We start from the raw sequence: 20,506 nt of genomic DNA, 5'->3' as shown, positions 1-20,506 counted from the left end.
AAAGCAACAGCCCCTGCTTTAGGACTGCATTCAGCAACACCCTTGACACATACCTGGCCTAGCCTGCTGTTTTTAGTTGCAAAGGGAGATGCCATAATGCCTTTCCTCTATCTTTGACCTTAAAGCCAGAACCATGTAGCTCAACCTGAAAAGTTCTGCTACTTTCTGGTGCTGGAACACGGCCTCTGGTTTAAGGACATCTTTATACATTTCCTGTTTCTCTCAGTTTCTTTCACTGATGTGATTTTCTGTTCTGGAATTTGCTGCGTGTGCAAGACTTGTCTAAACCTGGTGGGATTAAAGGCATACACCAAGACATTAGACTCTAACCTTTTCTTCAATTCCTTGCCACCAGTTGGATACTTAACTAGCTTTATCTCACCCTGATTTGACTGCTGCCTTTATTCCATGGCTTGCCCTGGTTTTCTCCTTCAACACAGGATTTATTCTATCACACCAACTGCTGCTCCTTTCTACTCAAATGGTCTGGAATCTTGCATTGCCCAGTGTGTTGCTTTGCATTACTAATACTGATTAGAGTTACTACTAATAACTGCATGGTGGAGTCCATACCGGGTTCTTCTGAGATTTCCTCTGCCAAAAGGAGCAATCCAAATCTTCTCACTATAGCCTCAGGAGGACTTCACACAAGGGAAACATTCTCCATGAAAACACCACAAAAATTGTCTCCAGGCCACATATCTCTATTCTTCTCTTCTGAAACCTCTTGATGCAGTCACACACAGTTCAAATCATACTCGGCACCGCTGTCTTTCGGCTCCTACTGGTATGGCTTACTAAGCTCAATTAAAGCTTTGAGCCTCTTTTCTAATCATCAGTCCCAAAATTAATTTTCCTTTAAGCAGCAACATGGTCTGGCCTATCACAGCAAAACTCCAGTTTCTGGTACCAACTTCCATATTATTTATGGTTTCTGCTGCTCTAAAGAGACATCACGACCATGGAACCTCTAATAAAAGAAACCATTTCATTCTGTGATTGTGTTGGAAATGTTTATTGGGCTCAATATCCTTCTGTCTGGCGGTTCCAACAAGGGGGCCGTTTTACCCACTCACCCAGGGATTCATGTTGGTAAAACACCCAACTCTCTAACACCCAACACTCAAACCACCCAACTCTCAACCAACCAACTCTCAAATCACCCAGCTCTCAAACCACACCAAAGCCCTGTCAACAATAGAATCACACTTTCTGTAGGCCACAGCGGGTTATCTGAGATGTTTCCCAGTGATGATCTGGTCTTTATCGTCCATAAGAAAGCAAAAAAAAAAAAAAAAATATCAGAGTGTAGTGACTCCCATCTTTATCCCAGCATTCTTCAGGCAGTGTTATCCAGATCTGACTGTGAGTTCAAGGCTATCGTGGTTTACAAATTGAGTTCCATGACAACCACAGCTGTTAAACACACACACACACACACACACACACACACACACACACACAGACAAAACTCACTTTCAAAAGCCAAAAAGGAAAAAATAATCTGAGAACCCCAAAAGCCAAAGACCCAAAAAAGAAATAGAAGAAAGAAAGGAAAGTAAAGATAAAATCAAATGACTAATTGTATTGTCAAACGGACTGGCAAAAAAAGAACACGTTGTGTGAGACATTATAGTTTTCTAAATGCTTGAGTTGGGAGCTGAACCATTAAAATCTTCAGATAATATCAGAGAGAAGAGATAGCAAATGATGAAGTTTAGGCTCCTCACTCTCAAGGTCAATGCCACAGAAGGAATTCTGCCATTGAGATGGTTACTTTTGGTTGCCAACTTGACTACATTTGGAGTGAACAGCAATCCAGATAGGACGGCACACCTGTAATAGATCAGTTTTGATTGGTTCGTTCTGAATCTCATGGAGGCAGACACTCCTTTGAAGAGTTGATTTGGTGGGAAGATAGTCCTTTAAATCCACTTCATGTTGCCAGAAGACACACCTTAATTAGGGCCACGCCTTGTTCTGGAAGACTACATAAACACCTAAGACGAGGCTTCTGCTCATTTCTCGCTGGCCCTCAGCTTGTTAGCATCTCTATTCTTTCCTGGGAAGAAGAGCCAACTTCTTTGGGATTCCAGCAGATCCTGAAGCCCAGCCAAGGGAGAAAGCAACTGGACTGAGCAACTCCTGAAATTTTGAAGTTTCAGTCCATAGGCAGCCATTGTCGGATACCTGGACAGCAGCCTGTAAGTGATTCTCATAAATTCTAAGGGGGAGAGTGGCTGATTGTACTGTTGTATAAGGTGCTCTGTTGTTTAGAGAACTCTGACTAGAAAGTCACCAAGACTCTACCACATGAAATTAACCAAATGGGCCCAAAACTTGTGTTCAAATGCCCAATATTGTAGGGACATGTCTCATTAAAACAACCACCGTCATTTTTTTTAGCACTATCTCAGGTTTTTGTGCGCTAAGTGACAATTACGTAGGGCTGGCTGATTGGAAAGCTTTGGAAGTCATAGAGGAGAAACTTTATAGGAAGTAAGTCACTGGTGGCTAGAGAATTTCTAATGCAATGTCACCAGCCACATAACAACCCAGCTCTATAATAACAAGACACTTCCAGCACCATGGCTTTCTATGTCGTTGAATTTCTGAGTGTTGAAAAATCCTTCTTTCTTGAACTGACTCTTGATTGTTTGTGTTTTGAGACAGGATTTCTCCGTAGCTTTGGAGCCTGTCCAGAAATTAGTTCTTGTAGACTAGAGTTGCCTGGACACACAAAGTTCCTCCTGCCTCTGCCACCTAAGTGCTGGGATTAAAGGCGTGTGCCACCACCACCTGGCTAGAATTGATTCTTAACTGGGACTTGATCTCAGTCACGCTAAAATAACCAGGACACTGTTATGGTATAGAAGCTGAGGGAAAAAAATAGAAAAAGAAAAAAAAGCAACAAAACAAAGGAAAACTTTGCCGGATTTTAGAAGACAAGATTGATTGGTTTCTTGAGGTAAGATTACAAAGAAACATTATAAATAATAGCAGATACTAGTCCATAAGGGTCACGGCCTGCTGCTGTGCCTGTTCCTTGGACATTGGCATCACCGTTAGATCCTTACACAGCAATTGGAATGTAACAGTGATCCTGATAGATTTTGAGTTCTCTATTCTAGGGGACCTCAACGTATATATGTTCATTCCCACATGGTTGGTTTAGTTTTCTGGGATTTTATTTGGTGTTTCTTATTTATATTGATAATTTTTGGTTTCTTTCTATGGTTAATTTATGAATCTGTTGTACCTTTCTTAACTAATTATTATCTAAATTTCTGTTTTGAAAATAAAATTCTGTATTTCCCTTATGATTATATTGTCCTATATTAAACTATGTTAATTGATATACCAAACATAACAAACTTGATTATAACTTTCCATGCACACCTGTACTGTACTTTGACCATATTTCATGAACTATTCAACTTCCTCCTGTTTGTCTTTGTGACTGATCCTATGACTTTTACAAAACCTCAGCCCCCTCCTTCCTCATAACACAAACGACATACACTATGTCTAATTTCTGTATGTGGACCTCCTTTCTTTCTTGCAAATCATATCTCATTGTACCTCCATTCATTATAACACAATGGTTCACTAGTCACTGTGCTTAGTGTGGTACCGTCCCCCCAGTCTCCTTACGCTATGCTAAGGTTTGATTTGTTTAATTTGAATTCTCCTCCGGTTCCACAGTGAGGCCATGTTGATTGTGAATGAATAGGTCTTTAGCACGATGCTGAGATGGATGTGACATTCTAGGGACTCTCATTAAAATTTTCTCAATAAGTAAATGAGGTAAAGGAGTTCATATTTTATTTACTGGGCTTATTTGATTGTGGGCTCAGGGTAATCCTCCCACAGGTATCAGTGTAGATGCATTCCTTTGCGTCCTCTCGCCTAAAGTATTTTCTCTCAGTATGGTGTTTGTCATAGTTAGGGTTTCTATTGCTTTAGCACAACACCATCACCAACATAAATGATGGGGAAGAAAGTGGTGATTCATATTAGCCTTCCCAGACTGCTGTACATCTCTGACATATCTTAGGGCAGGCACTCAACAGAACAGGATCTTTGAGGCAGGAGATTATGCAGATACCATAGAAGGGTGCTCTTCCTAGCTTGCTCAGTCTGCTTCAGAATAGAACCCAAAACAACCCGTCTAAGGATAGTACCATTTAAATAGACTTGACCCTCCCACATTAATCACTAGTTGAGAAAATGGCTAAATGCTGTACATCATAGAGGATTTATTTCCTCAATTGAGTTCCCTTCCTTTCTGACTCTAGCTAATGTCAATTGTTTATTTTTAATTTTGAGAGATTTGGGGAATCCAAGATGCCTGGAATCTGCCTGTGCTGGAGTCATTTTTCTCAATAGCCACACTTGCTACATTTGTCTCATGTGTTTAAGGGTTTTTCTTTTATCATATTTCAATGTTCACACAAGTCTAGGAATTCCTTTCAGGTTTTAGTATTTGAAGTATCCATTTGATATTCTCTGGATTGTAATTTGGCTAGAACATTATCCCTTTTTACCCGTAATTTAATTTGTATCTCTTATCACTTGATAAGTTTGGCCAAAGATTTTCATTTTGGTTCATTGCTGAAAATAATCAAATCATTATTTCTCTGAGGTAAGTATTTGTATTTACATGGACAGATCAGCGATTCCCTGTTTGATCTTTACTGTGATCACTGTCTACTGCTTTGAGGTTGGGTTCTTCTAGTATTTCTATCTCCTTGAAGTGCATCATTAGTTTTGTTTGGCGAATCTAACATTTGGTGACCATGGATTCAAGGTGCCAGACCTGCGTCCTAATGTTGATTAAATTTCTGTTTCTAGCTTTTCCTGCCAACAAGAAAAGGAGGTGGATTGAGACAACACATCATGGCCAGCCCCTGGGACAGGGACATCCTTGACAAAGACTTCAGGATCTTAAGACCTCTAGCTGTAGGTTCTTTTGGGGAGGTGAAACTTGCCTGCCACATTCCCACAAAAACACAAGTTGCAATTAAGATCCTTAGGAAAAAATGCAATGCTCTGTGTGAGATGAAGTCTGAAGTAACGATCCTTCAGTCTTTGGAACACAGTAACATCATTCATTTTTTTCACGTCATTGACACACAGTCAAGGACTTATATAATCACGGAGTATGTGGCTGGAAAGGATCTTCAGATGTTCCTCAGTGAGGTTGGACGTTTAAAGGAACAGGAGGCTAGACCCATCTTCCAACAGGTCGTATCAGCGGTGCACTTTCTCCACCAAAGACGCATTGCTCATCGTGATATTAAATTGGAGAATATCCTTATTGATGGAGATGGCAACGTCAAGCTTTGTGATTTTGGTATGGCAATTCAGGTTGCAGAGGGGCAGAGGCTGAAAAAACTCTGTGGTTCTTTGCTCTATATGGCTCCAGAGATGTTGGCAAGGAAACCTTATGATGGGCTGGCTGTTGACATGTGGAGCTTGGGAGTCCTCCTATATGTTCTGGTCACAGAAGAATTTCCATACACAGAAAAGACAGTAGATGGTATGCACAGGCTTATCACTAACACAAATTATCCCATCTCCTTCGAATTGTCTAAACCCTGTTCCATCATCATTGCCCAATTACTCACGGTCTCCACCAACAGGAGACTAACAATATGTCAACTTCTGAAAAGATCATGGCTGGGCCCCATTAAAAAACTGGCAGCACCTACGACTAAAGAAACCCTTCCAAGGCTGGTGGAGGCTATGTGCACCATGGGTTATAACTTGGAAGAGATTTTTTCATCTCTAAGATACAGGCAACCAAATAAAGTAACAGCAACTTTTAATATTCTCAAACACAAATTGAGCTGTGAGGACAGTTTCCAGCAAACTGAGCATCCCTGTTTAAAGAGTAGCCATGTAGGTGCACAACACCCTCTCTTCTCTTTGAAGAGAAGAGCCAGCGAACCAGCCCTTCCAATGATTAGAGAAGCTGGGACGAGACAATCTAATGAAGAGTGTGTAGAAGGAAGACGCAAGACATGCCAAAGTCTTATCAAGCTCAGAAAATGTTCCTGCTTGGAGCTGAAGCCCTGTTCAGAAGACACAGACCCAAAAGGAGGTGCCCTGATAGCTAATGTTATCAAGTGTGCTACTGGGGACATTGGAGACAACATGAATTCTGTGGACAGCTTGCCTGGTGATCTCTCTTTCTGTGAATCACCCTTGGATGGAAGACCCACATGGTTTCAGAACATGCACTTCTCGACAGAGGAACCATCCATGGAACCCAATATGTCCCATGACCAGACTCAGATTGGATTCACAACCTCTACATCCAGGCCATTCAAGGGCTGGAAACGGATGAGGAGTGAATTTCCCATGTTCTTGGTGCACCGTTGATCTTTGTCATGCCCATTCCAGAGTGAACTCTGAATCCTTGTGTAAGGAACAAAGAAAAGCCATGATTGTGTAATCGATAAGGGCCCAATTGCTCTGGCCACCAAAGTTCCCTTCCATTGTATTTTAACTGTGTTGTATTAATAAATATCTTTTTCTAAATGACAAAAGTACACTCTCAGAATGCACCTGCTACGCATCTATTTCCTGCAGTCAAAACCACACACAAACACACACATAAATACAAGAACACATAGAACCTGGTGTCAGGGCCTGCTAGGTTTACAAACATAACATCCAAGCCTCCGTATAGCTATTGTTCATGACTCATTTCCTACCATATTGCGTGTATTCAAACACACTCCTATACATATGTGTTTATGTTTCATGTCTTCAAAGGTATTCCCTGCCCTCCTGAAAATGTAACAGCCCCTGCTTTAGGACTGCTTTCACCAACACCCTTGACACACACCTGTCCTCGGCTGCTGTTTTAGTTGCAAAGGGAGATGCCATAATGCCTTCCTTCTGTCTTTGACCTTAAAGCCAGAACCATGTAGCTGAGCCTGAAAAGTTCTGCTACTTTCTGGAACTGAACACAGCCTCTGGTTTAAGGACATCTTTACACGTTTCCTGTTTCTCTCAGTTTCTTTCACTGATGTGATTTGCTGTTCTGGAATTTGCTGCATGTGCAAGACTTGTCTAAACCTGGTGGGATTAAAGGCATACACCATGACGTTTGACTCTAACCATTTTTTCAATTCCTTGCCACTAGTTGGATACTTAACTAGCTTTATCTCACCCTGATTTGACTGCTGCCTTTATTCCATGGCTTACCCTCTTTTTCTCCTTCAACACAGGATTTATTCCATCACACCAACTGCTGCTCCTTTCTACTCAAATGGTCTGGAATCTTGCATTGTCCAGTGTGTTGCTTTGCATTACTAATACTGAGTAGAGTTACTACTAATAACTGCATGGTGGAGTCCATAACGGGTTGTTCTGAGATTTCCTCTGCCAAAAGGAGCAATCCAAATCTTCTCACTATAGCCTCAGGAGGACTTCACACAAGGGAAAACCAGTCACATTCTCTGTGAAAACACCACAAAAATTGTCTCCAGGCCACATATCTCTATTCTTCTCTTCTGAAACCTCTTGATGCAGTCACACACAGTTCAAATCATACTCGGCACCGCTGTCTTTCGGCTCCTACTGGTATGGCTTACTAAGCTCAATTAAAGCTTTGAGCCTCTTTTCTAATCATCAGTCCCAAAATTAATTTTCCTTTAAGCAGCAACATGGTCTGACCTATCACAGCAAAACTCCAGTTTCTGGTACCAACTTCCATATTATTTATGGTTTCTGCTGCTCTAAAGAGACATGATGACCATGGAACCTCTAATAAAGGAAACCATTTCATTCTGTGATTGTGTTGGAAATGTTTATTGGGCTCAATATCCTTCTGTCTGGCGGTTCCAACAAGGGGGCCGTTTTTCCCACACACCCGGGGCTTCATGTTGGTTAAACACCCAAATCTCTACCACCCAACACTCAAACCACCCAACTCTCAACCAACCAACTCTCAAATCACCCAGCTCTCAAACCACACCAAAGCCCTGTCAACAATAGAATCACACTTTCTGTGGGCCACAGCGGGTTATCTGAGATGAGCCCCAGTGATGATCTGGACTTTATCGTACATAAAAAGGTAAAAAAATATCAGAGAGTATTGACTCCCATCTTTAATCCCAGCTTTCTTCATGCAGTTTCATCCAGATCCAAATCTGACTGTGAGTTCAAGGCTATCGTGGTTTACAAATTGAGTTCCAGATCAACCACAGCTGTTACACACACACACAAACAAAACTCTCTTTCAAAAGCCAAAAGAAAAGAAATCTGAGAAGCCAAAGAGCCAAAAAAGAAATGGGAGAAAAAATTAAAGAAAAGATAAAATCAAATGACCAATTTTATTGTAAACCTCACTGGGCAAAAGAACATGTTGTGTGAGACATTGTAGTTTTCTAAAGGTTTGAGTTGGGAGCTGAACCACTAACATCTTCAAATGAAATCAGAAAGCAGAGACCGCAAATTATGAAGGCCAGGCTCCTCACTCTCAAAGTCAATACCACAGAAGGAATTCTGCCATTGCGATGGTTACTTTTGGTTGCCTACTAGATTACATCTGGAGTGAACAGCAATCCAGCTGGAGGCACATCGGTAATAGGTCATTATTGATTAGTTTGTTCTGAATCTCAAAGAGGAAAAGACACTCCTTTGAAGTGTCTAATATTCTTTTCTTTCTTTCTTTCTTTCTTTTTCTTTTCTTTTTTTTTTTTTTTTTTTTTAAAAAAAAGCAACTTTAATTAAACTGTTTGGTCTTCTCGACTCATAACAGGGACTAAAAAGTAATCATTTTCTGCAACCTTTCAGGGCAGCCTGTGAAATGTCAAGATTTAAAAACTTATTTTACAGCAGGAATTTAGATATAAATACATTCTTCTGTTTGGATGTGTGCCATCGTGATGGCTTCCTGGATTTGTCAGGACCCCATTGCTGCTGTGGGGCTTTTTCACTGGGTGTCAGGGCTGTGGGCAGAGGGTTTGGCTCTGGGAGCGTCAGGAAATTGAAGACTGAGTATTTGTCCCGCTTCACTCTGGGTGGGCCAACTAGTGTTGAGCCTGGATAAAGGTCTGGGACATTAAACCTCTTACTTGTCGGGGTGCCACTCAAAAGTGTCTTGGGTGAGCTTCCCAAACATCTTCATCTTCACAGCTTGTCACTGACGTCATTCTTTTGGTCTCGAGGAACTGATCAGAGTCGTCTTCCTCCTTGGCATGAGTAAACCTGGAGGATAGCGTGGAGTGGGAGGACACGGAGAGCTGGACTGCCCGAGCAATCTCCTCTCACTGTTGGCTTCGCTCCCACTCCGTCATGCTGAGATCCAGACATCATTCCAGAGCATCTTTCTGACCTTTCTTCATGTGTACTAAGAACTCTTCATATCGCCTCTGCTTTTCTGGCAAAAGTCTTGAAGTTGCTGGCTCTTGCGGTGGCTGTCCGACTGCCCAGGACCAGATGCCATGGGCTGGCTGCGAGGTCTAGTGTGGAGGCCTGCGCTCTGCTGATTGAAGGGCTCTGGGCCAGACTCCCGGGCCTTGGCTTCAGCTGCCTTCAGGTCAGTTGCCTGCTTCATTTCTTTAATTCTTTCTTTGACTTTTTGGAACAGAAACTCCAACACTGAAGTAGCTGACCCTTGAACAGGCATCTCTCCTAGCAACTCCCCCGACTTGGCATTGAGTTGATGCCTACTGTGCGTCCCCGTGTCTTGTCCTGCTTTCCCAGATGACTCTGATAACACTTGAAGTAAGTGAGTGTTCTCAGTCGTTGCAGCGACCTGGGGCCTGAAGTAATGCACCAGTCGATAGTCTCTGAGCAGCTAAGAGGGTGGATAAATTTTCTTTGAAGATAGAGGTTTAGAAGCCAAGGAAAATCCTTCCAAAATTTTGCCAACATATTGAAGATCTCTCTCTGGTTCTTTCTGATTTTTGTAGTTTTTCGGAGCTGTCCACCCATAGAGGCCATCTCCAGGCTCCTCATCCTTCAACATAGTATCATCATACTTGGATGGTGTTTCTGTGGTGTCTGTGTCATCATCTTCCTCTTCCAAGGCACCTGCACCAAAATTCCTGATTTTCTTTACTCAGTGCAACATCTTCAAGAAGATGGCTGGTTCCCTCAGATGCTCCACCAAAAAGATTCAGATGTTCTCCTGGCCTTCTGAACAGTGCTTGGCGGGGGTCCAGGCCCTTGTAGGCCAGCCTGTGTATCTTTAGGTGTAAAATCCACAGGCATGACGACTTTAGGAGCAAAAGTCACATTGTCGGGCAGGTAGTCGTCATCTTAGTCTTCAGACCCTTCAGAGCCTCCAGGTGGCAGCACACAGCCACAGATCTTTTTTTTTTCCAATTTTTTTTCATGGTTTATTTTTTTATATTTAAAAATTTCCATCTCCTCCCCTCCTCCCCCCCTTCCCTCCCCTCCTCCTTCCCCTTCCCTCCCCTCCTCCTCCCCCTTCCCTCCCCTCCTCCTCCCCCTTCCCTTCCCTCCCCTCCACCCGTACCTCCCCTCCCTCCCTCTCCAGGCCAAGGAGCCATCAGGGTTCCCTGAGTTGGGAGGACCTTGGTCTTAACAGCCGTAGATCTTAAACAGATCTTAACACCAGGGTCCGGTTTCTGTCGGTGTGGCTTTCTCTTCACCCGAGGGCCAACTCCTTGTCTTTCCTTCCAACCCATTTTTCCTAGTAGTTCAAAGTCAACAGTTTTGTCGGCGTGATGAGATCACTGAGCAGCATGGCTCCAGGAATAGGGGTTGCAACGGCTGCCAGTTGCCTGGCTCTCTCCCGTATTCTGTCTTTGGTTTTGGAAGCAAAAACATCTGTGGTAACGATTGCTTTAGGTGCTATCCCGGATTCACTAAGATCTTCTTCATCCATCAAATCTTCAGGTCCAAGAACAGATCTGTCTGCCCTGTTCTGCCTTGAAGACTTGAAGGTGGAAGGTGTCCATCCTTCTTTTGAAGCATCCTGCAGAGAAACCGCTACTAAAGGAGCCTTGAAAGCATTTATACTTTCCTTTCTCATCCCTGACAGTCTTGTCCTGAAGAGGAATGGGTTTCTTTTGTCTTTCATCTTCCTCCAGAGGCTCCAGGCCTGTCCCGTAGCTGACCAGGTCCTCCTCGCTGTCACTGTCCAGAGCCGCCATCCTGCTCACTTTCGGGCTCCACCCCTTGCTCACTCAATATTCTTTCTTTACTCTGTATGTTTAGTGTTTTGATTATTATGTGGCAAGAGGACTTTTTTGTTCTAGTCTATTTGGTGTTCTGCAAGCTTCTTGTATCTTCATAGGCATATCTTTCTTTAGGTTGGGAAAGTTTTCTTCTATGATTTTGTTAAATATATTTTCTATGCTTTTGAGTTGAAGTTCTATACCTATTATTCTTAGATTTGGCCTTTTCATCGTGTCCCATATTTCCTGGATATTTTGGGTTAAGCTTTTGTTAGATTTAATGTTTTCTTTAACTGATGAGTCTATTTCTTCTAGTGTATCTTCAGCACTTGAGATTCTCAATTCCATCTCTTGTATTCTGCTGTTCATGCTTGTGGTTGTGGTTCCTGATTGTTTCCTCAAGGTTTCTGTTTCTATGATTCCCTTGGCTTGTGTTTTCTTTATTGGCTCTATTTCAGATTTCAAGTCTAGAATAGTTTCTTTCATTTGTTTGATTTCTTTTTCTTGGTTTTCTTTAAGGAATTTGCTGATGTCTTCTAATATTTTTGTTTGTCTTTTCCTCCATTTCTTTGAGGGAATTTTTCATTTCCTCTTTAAGAGTTTCAAACATTCTCTTAAAGTTATTTTTTAGGTCATTTTTTTCTGCTTCATATATATTTGGTTGTTTAGGTCTTGCTGTTGTAGGGTCTTTAGGTTTTACTGGTGTTATGTTGCTCTTTGTGGTGTAGCGTGTGATCTTACCTTTTTTACTCATCTTTTCCTCTAATAGGTGTGGTTGGGGCTGTCTGAGATTCTGTTGAATAATCTTCTAGGTGCCAGTGAATCCAAAGCTCAGATGGTTGTTCCTCATACAGTCAGTGCTACAGTTCTAGTTACCCCATTGGTTACTCTGTGTTCTTGGAGATAGCTCAGCACTCCTGTGCTTTGCTTTGCTCTCTTGGAGTTTGCTGTCGCAGGCCTATTTTGGCCTAGGCTACTGGATTTGACCTGTTTCTATAAATCCTGGTCTGGATCCCCTCCTGCAGAAGGTTCTGGCTTGGAGTTGGTCCTGCAAAGCTTTATGGCTATGTTCTACTGCCTTAGAGTTCCCAGGCTCAGGTGCACCTAGAGCTACAGAGGGCCTGGCTCAGGCTTGGATCTGCAGAGGTTCCAGGTTCCTGCCTATTCCCTTTGATATCCTAGACCAACATCTGGACCCACAGAGGTCCTGGTTCAGGCCTACTCCCTCTGAGGTTCCAGATTCACACCTGGCCCTGCAGATATCTCTGGTTTCTGCCTTATTCCTCAGAGGTCCCAGATTCATGCCAAGACTGGCAGAGGTCAGGCCTAGTTAATGGAGGTCCTACACTCATGACCAGACCCACAGGAGTCCTGGTTTAGGTCTACTCCCTTAAAGGTCCCAGATTCACATCTGGGCCTTCTGCAGTCTCTGACTCTGGCTCACTCACTCAGCAGTTACTACCCTGTACCTGTTCCAGTGTTGCTGGCTCAATCTTTGTCCACCAGTGTCCCGGGACTCATTTGGCTCCTGGGTCTGGATTGACTCCTGCCTTCTGCTGCCATAGAACTTATTTCCACAGGATCACTCTGTTCTAGGCAGTTGGTTCAGTCCCACTCCTGTGAATTTTTTTTTATGTTGGTATTTGGTGCTATGAACTTTTCTCTTAACACTGCTTTCATTGTGTCCCATAAATTTAGGTATGTTATGTAGTCATTTTTATTGAATTTCAGTTTGGGTTTTCCTTAGAAATTCTAACTCAACTCTCTTATCTTGAATTTACTTACTTATATCATTCTCTCCTTGCCTTTTTGTCCCCTTGAAGCATATTCATTTTGTTTTTGAGTCATTTGAACATACTAGCAATCATTCTTTTGAATATCTTCAATGGAATTTCTTGCAGGTTCTTTAAAATTTAAGATTTTTTGTGTGTAAAAGTATGTTTAGTTTCCTGCAGATGTCAGAAGAGGGCCAACATCCTCAAAATCCAGACAAAAATAGTTCTGACAAACCATGTGGGTACTGAATACTGAATCTTGGTTGTCTGGGAGAGCAACATGTGCACTTAACTACGGAGCCATCTCTCTACCCCCTACATGATGTACCCTGATTATGGGATTAACAATTTGTGAAGGAGACAAGATGTCAGAGTTTTAATGTTGGTTTGGCTTCAGCACTGGAATTTACATATCTGTAATTAGTTTGTTGTTTTCATTTTTATTTCTCTCTTTTGCATGTTTTATTTTTGAAATTCAAAATGGGCTTTGAAGAGATGATTCAGTAGTTAAGAAGATTTTTTGCTTTTGCAGGGGACCTGGGTCTGTTTTCCAGTACCCACATGGTGGTTGGTGCCCAACTACTTTTAACTCTGATTTCAGAGGATCAGGGGCCCTCTTCTGACTTCCATGGGCACCACAGCATGTATATATGTATATACATACATGTGTACATACAGGCCAAATCCACATATAAATTATAACAAGTAAGCCTTTAAAAAAACAAACCTTATGCTCCCCTTTTCTTTCGGTGGTGGCATTGCAGTGTTGAGTGGCATTAGGCCTATGTGAAAGACTGAGATTCTTTATAACTGCAAAGTAACAGTTTGGATACTAGAGGGAGACCTTATCTTCCTGTTTTTTATTTTCAGGTGTGTTCAAAAGAAAAGATATGTCTTCCACTAGAGATAAAGCCAGCCTGTTTTATAGTGGTTTTTAGGCTCACATGTGGTTGGTGTTTAATTAGTTAATTAATTAGTTAATTTCCTTCCACCAGCCTTCAACAGCTAAGTAGCACCACTCTTTCCCAGACTTGTTTAGGACTTTTTTTTTACATCCCCCTTACAAGTGCCAGACCTGCCCAACCTCCTGTATCTTTGTCTGGACACCACTGGCCTTTTAAAGGTGCTATTGAGTTATCTCTCAACTTTTTATCTCACTTTCACTTCAGGATCCTGACTGCAGATCTTTTCAGAATTGCCCAGGGGAATGCAATCCCCAAATGTGGACTGTTCATAATCCACAAGTAAAGTTCTTCTGGAGGTGTAGACCCAACACGTAAATTGTACCCACCTTGTTGTCTCTGAGGGACAGTTCTGACATGCTGTTTGTCTTTTTCAGATTCACTGTTATTTGGCAAGGGTATAGTATGATTGATCATCTTTTGGGCATATTACCAAGAGTATTGCTGGATCCTGAGGTAGGTTGATTCCCAGTTTTCTGAGAAACTGCCATACTAATTTCCAAAGTGGTTGTACAAGTTTGCATTCCCACCAGCAATGGATGAGTGTTCCCCTTACACCACATCCTATCCAGCATAAGCTATCATTAGTGTTTTTGATCTTAGCCATTCTGACAGGATTAAGATGGTATCTTAGAGTTGTTCAGATTTACATTTCCGTGATAGCTAAGGAAGCTGAACTTTTCCTTAAATATCTTTTGACACTTGAAATTCTTCTGTTGAGAATTCTCTGTTTAGTTCATTATCCCATTTTTTAACTGGGTTATTTAGAATATTAATGTCTAATTTCTTGATTTCTTTATATATTTTGGATATCAGCCATTTGTCTGATGTGGGGTTGGTGAATATCTTTTCTCATTCAGTAGGCTGCACTGTGTTCTTTGATATACAGATGCTTCTCAGTTTCAGAATGTTCCATTTATTTATTGTTGCTCTTAGAGTCTGTGCTATTGGCATTATATTTAGGAAGTGATCCCCTGTGCCCTTGCATTAGAGACTACTTCCCATTTTCACTTGTGTAAATTTTAGTGTGGTCAGATTTATATTCAGGTCTTTAATCCATTTGGACTTGAGCTTTGTGCACGGTGATAGTATGGATCAATTTTCATTCTTCTACAGGTTGATATCCAGTTATGCCTACACCATTTTGTTGAAGATGATTTATTTTTTCAAAATTTTATATTCTTTGAGAAAAATTAGGTGTTCATAGGTGTGTGGGTTAATATCCAAGTCTTCAATTCGATTCCATGGCTCAACCTCTCTGTTTTTATGCTAATACCAAGCTATTTTCATTACTGTAGCTCTATAATAGAGCTTGATGGTGATGCCTCCAGAAGTTCCTTTATTGTATAGGATTGTTTTGGCTATCCTGTTTTTTTTGTTGTTGTTTGTTTTTCCATATGAAGTTGAATATTGTTCTTTCAAGGTATGTGAAGAATTGTGTTGGGATTTTGATGGGGATTGCATTGAATCTCTAGATTGCTTTTGGTAGGACTGGCATTTTTACTATGTTGATCCTTCTTATCCAAGAGCATGGGAGATCTTTCCATTTTCTGGTATCTTCTTCAATGTCTTTCTTCAAAGACTTAAAGTTCTTGTCCAATTGGTCTTTCACTTTCTTGGTTAGTGTTGCCCCAAGATATTTGTTATTTGTGGCCATTGTGAAAGGTGTTTCTCTGATTTCCTTCTCAGCTTTTTTATCATTTGTATATAGGAGGGCTATTAATTTTTTTGAGTTGATTTTGTATCCTGCCACATCACTGAAGGTATTTATCAGCTGTAGGAGTTTTCTGGTAGAGAACTTACGTACACTATCATATCATTTGCAAATAAAGAAAGTTTGACTTCTTCCTTTCCAATTTGAATCCCCTTGATCTCCTTTTGTTGCCTTATTGCTATTGCTAAAACTTCAAGAACTATGCTGAAGAAATATAGAGAGTGTGGTCAACCTTGTCTTATTCCTGATTTTAGTGGAATTGCTTTGAGTTATTGACACATCCTTTATTCAGTTCTTGAGGGATGGTGTTTTAAGAAATGTTTGATATATTAGCAGCTTTACAAGTTTCTTGAACCCTTCAACAGAAGTCGAACATGGTTTTTAGAAAGACTAAGTCATTTTTAAGAGATTTCCTGTGGAAGAAGAAAAGAACTGATTTAGAAGAGATGTCTCAGTACTGGTCCCTGTGGCCAAGGATATCACCATAGTTGATAAGGATAAATTAACCATTTACTTTTAGGAACCATTATCTTATTATAGAACTATATATTTTAATTTTGAATAGTGATTGCAGAAATTTATGATACAAATAATTATACAGTCTGAAAATATGAGATCCAACAAAATCTTTTTGATAACTTGTATATTCTTAACAAATTTTAAAAGATTGTTACAGCTATCAAGAAGCTAAGCATGTAGAACATAAATTTTATATTTAGTCTTGAATCCTAATCCTAAGATAAATGATCATGATTATACAAATATCCCCAAATCCAGGAAAATGTCATCAATAAAATACTCATATTGTAATACCTAATTATATAATTTTATACCTGTGAGCTAAAAGATTTTTATTTCAGGTACATCTATAAGTTTTGGGAATATGTTTGCCCTTGGGGATGAAGCATGCTGCTATAGAGTTTCCATAATTGTTTTTCCTAGCTTATATTTTCTGAAATATGTATTTATCTAAAAAGCTTAACACAGAGGTCATACTTTTCTCTTGGTGTAATTTATCCAGCAGAGGAGGAATACGTGTTTTATTCTATTGGCTCTGAATGAGTGTAGTGATCTGATTTTAGATGTTTTTGTTTCCTGTTACTGACTGGACCTGCAAGGTGTGTACAAACATACAATGTAACAGATATAAAACAAAAAGCTACGTAAAGATGGAGAATACACAGAGTGTCTGGATTATGTATATTATTCTGTTTTCTTTGAATTTTTTAACTGTGAAGGAGCTAAGTACAGAGAGATATTTCATTATCTGGGATTCTAAGCTAAACCAGCATGTATATTATAAAGGTATCTTGACTTTAGAAATTGTGCTTAAGGATATGTTGCTTTGATTTGGAAAAGAGGTCCTTCTTGTTTCCACAGAGGATTAGTACCTGTGGAATCCTCCCAGACTAATGTGGTTTGATGGACCAAGAACTCCTGAAAGGTTGCCTTGAACACCACTCAAAAAATTACCTTGCTCAATAAAAAGCAAGAAGAAGTTCTGACAGAACTAAACCTGTATTACCAAATATTGTCTATAAATATTTGTTTACATTTAAAGGGTTATATGCTCTAGAGATTTGCGTTGGTATTATGGATCTTGGTTTATTGATACAAATTTAAGGTTAATTTTGTTATACTGGGTATATACATTTCTGCTCCTGACTAAGGTATTATGTTTGTCTAGCTCATTTAAAAATGTAATGTATAATTAAGAAATATAGGTTACAGACCCAAAAAGACAATTTTCACATGAACTCACCCATACATGGTTTTTAAACATAAAGCAAAGAAAACCAGTCCACAAATCACAATCCCAGAGAACCTAGACAACAATGAGGACCGTAAGAGAGACATACATAGATTTAATCTATAAAGAAGTAAAAAAAGACAAGATCATCTGAGTAAGTTTGGTGCATGGAAACCTTGGGAGAGTGTCTTCTTGGGAAGGGAAGGGACAGAAAGGAGAGCAGAGAAAAATGTAGAGCTCAATAAAAATAACAAAGAAATATAGGTTAATAGTCATGCATAATAGTCAAGCTTGTAGTCATGTTAGATTTTCTAGATGGACAGATATGTATTTCAATTAGATAGACATTCTTCAAATCTTTCAAAGACTACAGAATATGGCATTTAAAATATTTTAATAATTAGAACTTATCATGACAATGAGACACATCTGCTTCTGGCAGCACCAATCTACTTCAACAGGAAGATGGGCATTAAAGAGGCTCCTCATGGTTTTGGTTAGCAGTTTGGGCAAGAAACTTCTCTTGGACTGCTTGTTCAACTAGACATGCAGGACCTGCAGAGAACTGACTGATGATCCTTTGGGGGTTCCTGCCCCATGAAAGAGTCAGCTAGACCTTCTGCAGGACACAGATACTATAAACCAGTAGGCTTAAAATGGATTCCCCAATGGTTCAGAAGAACTTTGGGTGACTGTCCAGGCAGTGAAATGTCTCTGTCATTTTTAGAGTGTTGGAAGTTGCTTACAATGTACTTCTTGTTTACGTAGGTATTTATTTCCTTCTGGAGTCTTTGATGGAGTTGAAGAATAGATAGATCATTATAATTATAGTTTCAATAGTTATGGTAAAAGATAAAGTAGATATAAATATTGTAACTATAATTCTTGCTTGATACCTGTTTTGTTGCATGTAATTTTACTATGTTAAATTAAAAACCTTCCTTTTTATTTAAACAGAAAAGGAGAGGTGATGTGGGATTCCTCTCTGTATGCTATGAATATCATTGGTTAATAAAGGGACTGCTTTGGGCCTATAGCAGAGTTATAGGGGAACAGAGCTAGGTGGGAAAAACTAAACTGAATGCTGGGAGAAAGAAAGTTGGAGTCAGAGAGAAGCAATGGAGCTGCCTCTGGAGACAGATGTGCTGAAACTTTGCTGGTAGGCCATGACCTCGCGGTGATGCACAGATTAATGGAGATGGGTTAAATTAAGATGTAAGAGTTAGCCAATCAGAAGCTAGAGTTAATGGGACAAGCAGTGATTTAAATAATACAGTTTCTGTGTGACTAATTCAGGGCTAAGCAGCCAGGGGCCAAAAAGTGGCCCATGCCCCCTGAAAGAGTTGAAACCCAGCATCATTTTTTAATATTGGTAAGTGTAACAGCTCACCCTGTCATTCTAATGATTCATTAAATGAATCCACCTAAGCCAAATATGGTGGCATAGAAATGTAGTCATGGTACCTAGAAAATACAGGGAGATATTTTAGGGTTTAAAGACTTTCAAGATGAACATGGTCAATTCACTATTGAGTGATGCTCATGGAACCAAGGGAAACTGTGATTGGTTTAGGCCATTGTCTGTGTAATTTTAGCTCACCCTATTCACAAGGGAACAATTCTTGTCACTCAGGCCTCAATAGTCAATCAAGGTCTCCAGAGAATAAATCAATCAGATAGAGAGGTTATTCCCAGTGCCAGATTTATGGATCAGTGCTTGGGAAGTCAGAAGTCAATCTGTGTGTGACTTGGACTCTGCTGCTAATATTTTACATGGAAAAAAGTCATACAGTCTCTTATTAATGGCATTCTCTTTAAGAAGGAAAAGGCAAACTTGTTTAAAAATCATCTTCCTCCTGTGAAACTGTGTAAGCTAGATTCGGTGCCACCGTAGTAAAATGCTCCTCAATAAACTGTTTTCACAAGAAGTTTGCCCACTCATGTGTCCCAAAGATGTTGTAATCTTCAATGTTGAAAATGATCTAGCAGCAGGGACATTATTCTATTTCTTGACATGTTTAAAATTCTCTAATGAATAAAGCCAACAGCTCATGGTTGCTTCGACTGTCAAAAAAAATCAGTACAGCAAATACGACTTCTGAACAATGTATTTTAAACAAAGAAGTTTAAATTTAATTAAAACAGAGAAGTCGACCAATGGAATCGAATAGAAGACCCGGATCTTAACCCACAAACCTATGAACACCTGATTTTCAATAAAGGAGCTAAAAGTACACAATGGAAGAAAGAAAGCATCTTCAACAAATGGTGCTGGCATAACTGGATGTCAACGTGTAGAAGAATGAAAGTAGATCCATATCTATCACCATGCACAAAACTCAAGTCCAAATGGATTAAAGACCTCAATATCAATCTGAACACACTGAACCTGTTAGAGGAGAAAGTGGAAAGTACAACATTTGGGCACAGGAGACGGCTTCCTACGTATAGCCCCAGCAGCACAGACATTAAGGGCAACATTGAATAAATGGGACCTCCTGAAGCTGAGCAGCTTCTGTAAAGCAAAGGACACTGTCACTAAGACAAAAAGGCAGCCTACTGACTGGGAAAAGATCTTCACCAACCCCACAAAAGACCAAGTCTGATCTCTAAAATATATAAGGAAATCAAGAGACTAGACTTTAAAATGCTAATTAACCCAATTAAAAAATGGGGCACTGAACTGAACAGAGAATTCTCAACAGAAGAAGTTCAAATGGCCAAAAGACACTTAAGGACATGCTCAACCTCGTTAGCAATCAGAGAAATGCAAATCAAAACAACGTTGAGATACCATCTTACACCTGTCAGATTGGCTAAAATCAAAAACACCAATGATAGCCTTTGCTGGAGAGGATGTGGAGTAAGGGGTACACTCATCCATTGCTGGTGGGAATGCAAACTTGTGCAACCACTTTGGAAAGCAGTGTGGCAGTTTCTCAGGAAATTCGGGATCAAACTACCCCAGGACCCAGCAATCCCACTCTTGGGAATTTACCCAAGAGATCCCCAATCATATTACAAAAGCATTTGTTCAACTATGTTTATAGCAGCATTATTTGTAATAGCCAGAACCTGGAAACAACCTAGATGCTCTTCAGTGGAAGAATGGATGAAGAAAGTGTGGAATATATACATAT

The 20,506-nt window shown here is 40.3% G+C and overlaps 2 pseudogenes; both read right to left on the bottom strand.

Annotated features, from left to right (window-relative positions):
- Positions 1–20,506, bottom strand: part of LOC119823081 — a 97,198-nt pseudogene that overhangs the window by 55,932 nt on the left and 20,760 nt on the right.
- LOC119822603 lies at positions 8,848–11,141 on the bottom strand (annotated as a pseudogene).

Source organism: Arvicola amphibius, chromosome 9 (assembly GCF_903992535.2).
Source record: "Arvicola amphibius chromosome 9, mArvAmp1.2, whole genome shotgun sequence".
In the NCBI taxonomy this organism is placed as follows: domain Eukaryota; kingdom Metazoa; phylum Chordata; class Mammalia; order Rodentia; family Cricetidae; genus Arvicola; species Arvicola amphibius.
The sequence above is the reverse complement of the archived record's forward strand: the minus strand, read 5'-3'. Positions and strand labels throughout refer to the sequence as shown.